The sequence below is a fragment of the Apodemus sylvaticus genome, chromosome 23 (assembly GCF_947179515.1).
Source record: "Apodemus sylvaticus chromosome 23, mApoSyl1.1, whole genome shotgun sequence".
Lineage (NCBI taxonomy): Eukaryota > Metazoa > Chordata > Mammalia > Rodentia > Muridae > Apodemus > Apodemus sylvaticus.
The window spans coordinates 26,337,502-26,344,908 of record NC_067494.1 but is presented as its reverse complement, the minus strand read 5'-3'; the positions used below and the strand labels follow the sequence as shown (position 1 = coordinate 26,344,908).

Here is a 7,407-nt window from a genome sequence, read left to right as displayed (position 1 = left end):
AGGTCAGGTTACATTTTAAATAACTGAACTGGGTGGGTCAGCATTGCTAGTGTTTAAAAAATGTGGACAACAACCTTAATATAGCTATTTGTGACTAACCCAGTGGGTGTGTGATACCCAGGGGGAAAACAACATACTCACTCACTGTGTATTTGAAAACTCAGAGTTTATTTTTCTTTTCTTTTCAAGTTAGATTTCAGAACATTGCTGCTTTTATTTTTTTAAAAAAAAATCAAGACATTATTTAAGGAATTACCCAAAATTCTGCCTTTGAAGATGCCTCTGTTGGAAAACTAGGCATTTAAAGGTTGTTAAGTGAAACAAGAAATTCAACAAACAAATAATCAGAAAAACACAATCTATGCCTTCCTCCAAAATTCTTGTTTTTGAAGTGAAATCTTTTTTTATTGACCTGAAATTGTTATGGAAATACAAGATACACGGCATAGATTTCATGAGCAACCTTGCCGCCCTTGTATAAAAACTGATTTGTAAATCCAGCGGGTGCAACGATACTTTAATCTGCTGGCCATCTCTATAGGCCACGCACGCCCTTGTTACAGCTGCTTCACCTCAGCCTCTCTGAATCAATTGTTATAGAAATCTTGCTAAGGAGGATGACTCCTAAGCCCCCTCTAGTGAGGAGTGGATCTAGGATTAAAACCTGAGCTCAACCTGGAGCAGCTCAGCCAGCAGGGGCCTCCGTGAAGGGCCTGCGCATGGCAAACGCGGAGGCGCGGACAGGTTCGCCTTCTCCCCCTCCCCCCTCTTGCTAAAACCATTAGATGACATCCCCGAAGCTAGCCTTCAAGGTTTAATTTGTCCACTTCCTCCTCCTAAGGCTGATCACCAAAGTACTGATGTCCAGCAGTCAAAAGCCACCTTTAGGCTGACTTAATTAACATACCCAATCAGAGCAAACCAATTCATCCTGACACCGCCCCCCTTCCCTTTATAAACTGCATTCGCCTATGGGCCATGGCCTGCCTCCTCTATCTAGAGGCGGGCGTTCCTTTGTTTCTCTAGGCAAACATCCTTTGCCCTTCCCTCCTTCTCCCTCCTTCTCCCTCCCTCTGCCTTCTCCCTCCCTCCGGTTCCCTTCCTTCATCCTCCATCTCCTGTCTTTGTCTTTTATACCCTGCCCTTTGTCCCTGGGGGCAAATAAGTCTTCTTTGTGCTGAGAACTTGGCCTTGTGTCCCAGGCTGAATCCCGTCCTTTCACTCAGCGGAGCAGGGCGCAGGAATGCCTTGAGTTCAAGACCACCACGGGCTATATAGTGAGTCTCAGGCTATCCTGGGCTAAATAGTAAGACCCTATTTAAAGCCAACTAACCGAGTAACCAAAAAAACACCAAACCAAAGAAAAAATACCTGCTTCTCCAAAAACCTCTAGTTCTATGTGATTGCTAATCAATCTGTGTGGCCTTATGGGATGCGTACTAATTATGGTTTTTACAAGCACGCCTACTTCTGTGTGTACTTACGTAGGAGGGAGACGGGAGAAGTCAGACAAATATTCTTTTTCTTATTTTTTTTTTACTATTTTTATCTTTTTTTCTCCCCCCTCCCCCCCCAGACAGGGTTTCCCTGTGTAGCCCTGGCTGTCCTGGAACTCACTCTGTAGACCAGGCTAGCCTTGAACTCAGAAATCCGCCTGCCTCTGCCTCCCAAGTGCTGGATTAAAGGTGTGCATCACCACCGCTGGCTGTTTTTTTATTATTTTTAATAGTGTTGTGTCTGTGTCTGTGTGTGTCTGTGTGTCTGTCTGCATGCAGGTACCTGCACGTGAGTGTCAGTTGTGAACCACCAAGTGAGTGCTGGGAATCGAACCTGTGTCTTCGAGTAGGTCTTAACCACTGAGCCACCTCTCCAGTCCCAAGAGGCAAATATCAACTCTTTCTGTAGTTGCTGTTGTGATAGCTGTTGCTGTTGTTATAGCTGTTGCTGTTGTTATAGCTATTGCTGTCTTCTTTTCCTTGTTTGAGACAGGCATTACTACAGCCCAGCTGGCCTGGAATCTACTATGTAACTCAGGCTCCTGAGTGTTGGGATTACAGACTTCCATTAGGCCCCAGGCCATAATTTTTCTTTTCATTCTTCTATGTGCATCGGTATTTTGCGTACATGTAAATATGTATGAGGTGCCAGATCCCTCAATTGTGAGCAGCTGGTTGTGAGCATCTGGGATTTGAACCTGGGTCCTCTGAAAGAGCAGCTGGTGCTCTTGACCACGGAGCCACCTCTCCAGCCCCTCGCTGTCCTTCTTGATACAGCAGTCGTTTTGGTGTCTGTGTGTCTCCCAAACCCGATTAAAATGCATCTGCGGCTCATTTCTACCACATTCCCGGGAGGAGGCTGGTTGAGGATGCAATGGATGGAATCAGGTGTGAGCTATTTCCAGTGGATTATGAGGTCATTCATTCATTCAGTGTGCGGAGAGCGAGCACGCAGAACATTCTAGAGGCATTCTGTTAGCCACAGGTCCCAGTTCACACTGGTGAGCACCCAGTGCTGACCCTGAACTGTGAGGGCCGACAGAACAGACACTGCTGCCCTTGACTGACTCGCTCCCTGTGTCCCAGACTATCACCGCCCCGGGGCAGCCTGCTCACACATCTCTTTGTCTGCTCACACATCTCTATGCGGACTTTAGTCTGTGTGCAATACTGACACCTATCGCCTAGTATTCAGTTTTAACTACGTCTGCCCTTCCTTCCTTTCTTTCATCGGAGCCTCATTACCTAGCCCTAGCTGGCCTAAAATGTGTTGTGTAGACCAGGCTGGTCTCACACTCACAGAAACTCACCTGCCTTTGCCTCCCAAGGGTTTAATTAAAAGCACATGCACATAATTAAAGGTATTCATTTGTATCATTCTTTTAAATGGTTAAACAACCATGACTCCCTCCCAGGTGCTTTGACAGAAGGTCTAGAAACGCTGACATTTATGGTCCTGGAAATTAAACTTAGGCCAGATTCACAATAAGCTTGTGCCTAATTGTACAGTTATGAGTAGATGTATCCTCCCTGCCCCTTTGGTGGCATCCCTACAATTAAACTATCTTGAGATTCCACTTTATTCTAGTCGGAAAGACTACCATTAAGAAAACACACACACAAAAACAAAGCAAAGCAAACCAGCCAACCAACCAAATAAAAACAGAATAAAACAAAACCCTAAATCAACAAAACGAAACCAATAAAAAAAATTAAAAAAAAAAATCTCACATCCCCAAAAAACTGGGCATAGTAACCCAAGCCTTTAATCTTAGCACTTGGGAGGTAGAGGCAGGCAGATCTCTGAGTTCAAGGGTAGCATGGTCTATATCGTGAATTCCAGAATATCCAGGGCTTCATAGAGAGACCCTGTCTCAAACACACACACACACACACACACACACACACACACACACAAACACATACACACACACACACCTAAAAATAGAACTACCATATAGTATACTACTCCTGCGTATTTACCAAAGAAATCTAAGTCGGCAACCACAAAGATACACATGCAGACATGCACTGCTGTATTTCCGGGCTGCTAAGGAAAGGGGTCGGTCCAGACACTGAACAGTGGATGAGTGAATGGAGAAAACTCAGTATTCTTGCACAATGGGGTTTTGTTCTGCCATATCTCAGAACAAAATTATGCCATTTTCAGAAGAAAGGTGAAACTGGAGATTGTGTTAACTGAAATAGGACAGTCCATAAAGACACATCACAGAGTCTCTCTCCTGTGGCATCTACTTTGGAGACGGATAGCTATAAAACCTGAACATAGATGGGGCAGAATATGGGAAGAGAAAAGGAATCGGGCAAGGGCGGGTCGGACAATACAGAGTAACAGGAATGCATAAAGGATACACAGGTTTAAAAATGTCCTTATGAAATACATCGTTTTGTGCTATGAATATACTAATAAAACTTTAAGAACCCGAGGTATTAAAATGTACTTCCTTTGAATAATTAGCACATGCCTCCAGTACAATGGATACATTCGATGTATTTATTGACTAATTGAAACTGTACCTAAAAATAACCCACAGCCGGGGGGATGGAGCGGAAGGGAAGGTTCGGCAGCTAAGAGCACTCGCTGCTCTTATGGAGGACCCGGGTTTGGTTCCTAGAGCCCACATGGCTGTTTATAAACTGTATCTCCCGTTCCAGCTCAGCCACGGCTTCCTCCTGGCCGGGCAGCAGGCACCCATGTAGTGTCCTTACAGACGTTCAGGCAATCACACGTATACACTAAAATAAATGAATAAAAGGGAAAAGCAAAAAAAAAAAAAAAAGCTAATCAAAGCCCCCAGGCCCTAACTTACTACTGAGGAGGGTTGAGAAAGCTTCTTGGGTAGGAGTCTTCTAACTGACCTTGATGTCTGTTTTAACATTGATGACTAATACATACATGCACACACACGCACACACACACACACACACACACACAAACCTCTAACTTCATAGCCTTCTTCAGCATTTGAAAGGAAAATGCTTAACTGAAACAAAGATCATTGAAGACAGAGAAGGGTTTCATCATACAGTTAAAACAATGCTCATGAAAATTATTTCAGTGATGAGTTAGTCTGCTTAATGGGAGATTTTTTTTAAAAAAAAATAAAGATTTAAAGGAGGGGAAAATGTCAACTTCCTGTCTATGATTGACATCTCCTTATGACAGTTATTAAAAAAAAAAAAAATACCAGGTGTATTCAAACAAATACATTTACCTCAAGTTTACCAGTAGGTGTCACTGTTTAAATATGCTGATACTATTTCCCAGAGTTCTGAGCTTTTCGAAAAATACTTTTCCATGACTCCAGATAACCGAATGAGGAACACATAAAAATAAATGATCAATAGTAATAATCAATATCTCCTAGGCTTTATGATTGTAGTGACGGGTTTATTTAATCAGTGTCTCACGCTCAACTTATTCAAAAGGCTGGGGAGTTTCTTTGAGCCACACCTACACAATCTGTTTAAGATCCTAGACTGCTTTGATTAAAAACGCTTTTGAAGAACATAAGAGAAGGAAAAAATCGAAAATATTTCAAATTCTGGGTCTTCACGGTCAAATGGTACATTTTTGAAAGACTGCACGTGAACAAGTTAAACTTTGGAGGGGGAAAAAGAAAAAGGAAAGGAAAAGAAAGGAGAGAAGAGAAAAGAAAAGAAGAGAAAAGAAAAGGAAGAAGAAGGAGTGGGGAGCGGAGGGCGGGTACAGAGGAAAAGAAAGGCAGAAGCGGACTTGTTTTTCCTTCTGTACAAAAGTACTTTTGCAAAAAGTTGGTCAATACCAGACCTCTCCGCTGAGCTTTTTCCTGCCTGGCCCAGGTCGGTTCCTGCAGATACGGTCGCCTCACTGCAGAATATCAGGCTTGTAGCAGCGCCCTAGTAAGGGTTAAACAACATTTCTTCTAACTGAAATAAGACTTTTAAATTTTCAAGAGATCTGGACCTAAAAAAAGAAAAAAATTGACAGATCATAAAGAAAAGAACCAAAACAGCATCTACCAGGAGTGGGGTTCGAACCCACGCAGACATATGTCCATTGGATCTTAAGTCCAACGCCTTAACCACTCGGCCATCCTGGTGCAGGCGCAGGTAGTTGCGTTTGCTCTCCCTACAAAGCTTACACTGCCGTCCTCACTTTTTTTCTCGGTTATTCGCACGGCGCTCCCGGCTTTCCCGGCTCGGCTACCGAGACCCGGTGGCTGCCGCCGGGATTTCGCGCCGCCGCTGCCGCTCTCGGTCGCCCCGAGCTCCCGGCGGCGGCGGCGGAAGTGCAGGAGCGGCGCGCCGGGCCAGCGCTCTGGGCGGGCGGGCGAGCGCCGGCTCTCTTTGCACACTGTAGGTGCGCGGGCGCGACAAACAAACCCCACCGCTAACTTCTGGGCTCCGGAGCGGCGTGGGTACGGGTCCGCGGGGCAGCCTTCAGTGTGTTTCTTCTAAATCGAACGGGTTCCCGGGGCCCGGTTCCTGTGCGCTGCTTTCCTTCCTCGCCTGTGTGGTTAGACATGCCGGAAGCAGGTTCCGGAGAAAGCGGTGTGGGCAGGGCAGTGTGACCCAATCCCCCCTCTCCCTCCCTGGTAGTAGACACTGTCCCCTCTGCAGTGTTTCAAACTCACGGTCAAGATCTCCCGCGTTTCCGCCACCCCTCCCGCTCCCCTAGAGAGTATAACTTGTTTCATGTTTTACTTTCGCCCTTGTTGTTGTGACAAAACACCCTCAACAACAACAAAAGCAATTTAGGGGACGGCGGTTTATTTGCTCGGCTATTTATTCGGCTGTCACTCAAAACTTTGGCTCTACCACAGGGTCCAGGCTAGGTGTTTTTGCAGTTGCAGGCAGGGAGTTGGTGGTTGAGCCTTGCCCTGGATGGCTGTCCCACCTTGTCCCCTCTCCACCCCACCCCACCCCACCCCACCCCACCCCCACCCCAATGTTGGGTTTATACAGGTCCGGTGGTTTCAGTCTTTGACAGTGAACCTAGATCAGTAGGAGATTTCACTCACGTGCCTCCCTGTGTCAGACCTCCTGGTGGCTCCCTCCAACATTTTCTCGGTTTCACTGTAAGGATCCAACTGCTCTGCCACTCCTCACAGCTCCTGCGGCCCCAGGGGAACACCTAGCTGTTGGTTCTCTGGAGTCCTGGTTAAGTCTGCCCCCACTGCTCAAGAAGGGCCTCTGCTGTGGCAACCCGGGCAGCTCCTGTCTACCACCCAGTGGTGGGAACTCTAGTGATCTTTGCCTGAGCACGTTCGTCCACTTTAGGGCATCAAGTGTAAGCTCTCAGAAAGTGCCCCAGAGAGCCTAGGTCCTCTGTGCCCACACTTTGCTGGAGTCTGGAGACAGCAAAGGTGGCTCATCACCGTGTCACCTTACCAGTGATCAGCAGCCTTGAGCTGCGTGTGGTCAAAGGAAAATGAGAACACACACTCTCTGCCCCAAGCATTACTCTAAGCTACCCACACACATTTTTATCTAGCCTGATTTTCTTTTCTTTTTCTTTTAGGATATTTTTTGAGATAAGGTGTCATTACGTAGCCCTCTAGATGTCCTGGAACTCACTCTATAGACCAGGCTGTCCTCAAACTCACAGAAGAGAGCGAGAGCTGCCTGTCTCTGCCTCCCAAAAGTCAGGATTAAAGGATTAGAGTCTGCACCGCTTCTCTCGGGGCTCAGTTAATTTTCTTAATAACTGCAAAGTAGGCGTTCCTGTCCTTTTGAATGCACCTGCATGCACCGCTGCCCCGTGTTGCCCAGTGCTGCAGAGCTTTACTACCAACCCAGCTTTGCCTGCTAGGACTCCTGTCAGACATAGTCTTTCCGATGCTCTAGATTGCATTTCATTTTTCTGGCCACAGTTCAGGGATGGGCCTGGAACAGGGGCTAGTTTATA

The 7,407-nt window shown here is 46.2% G+C and overlaps 1 non-coding gene across 1 annotated transcript; it reads right to left on the bottom strand.

Moving 5' to 3' along the window:
• Positions 1–5,516: 5,516 nt before the first annotated feature.
• Trnal-uaa (transfer RNA leucine (anticodon UAA)) lies at positions 5,517–5,599 on the bottom strand. The gene has a single exon. It is a non-coding gene; the product is annotated as a tRNA-Leu (tRNA).
• Between the last annotated feature and the right edge of the window lie 1,808 nt (positions 5,600–7,407).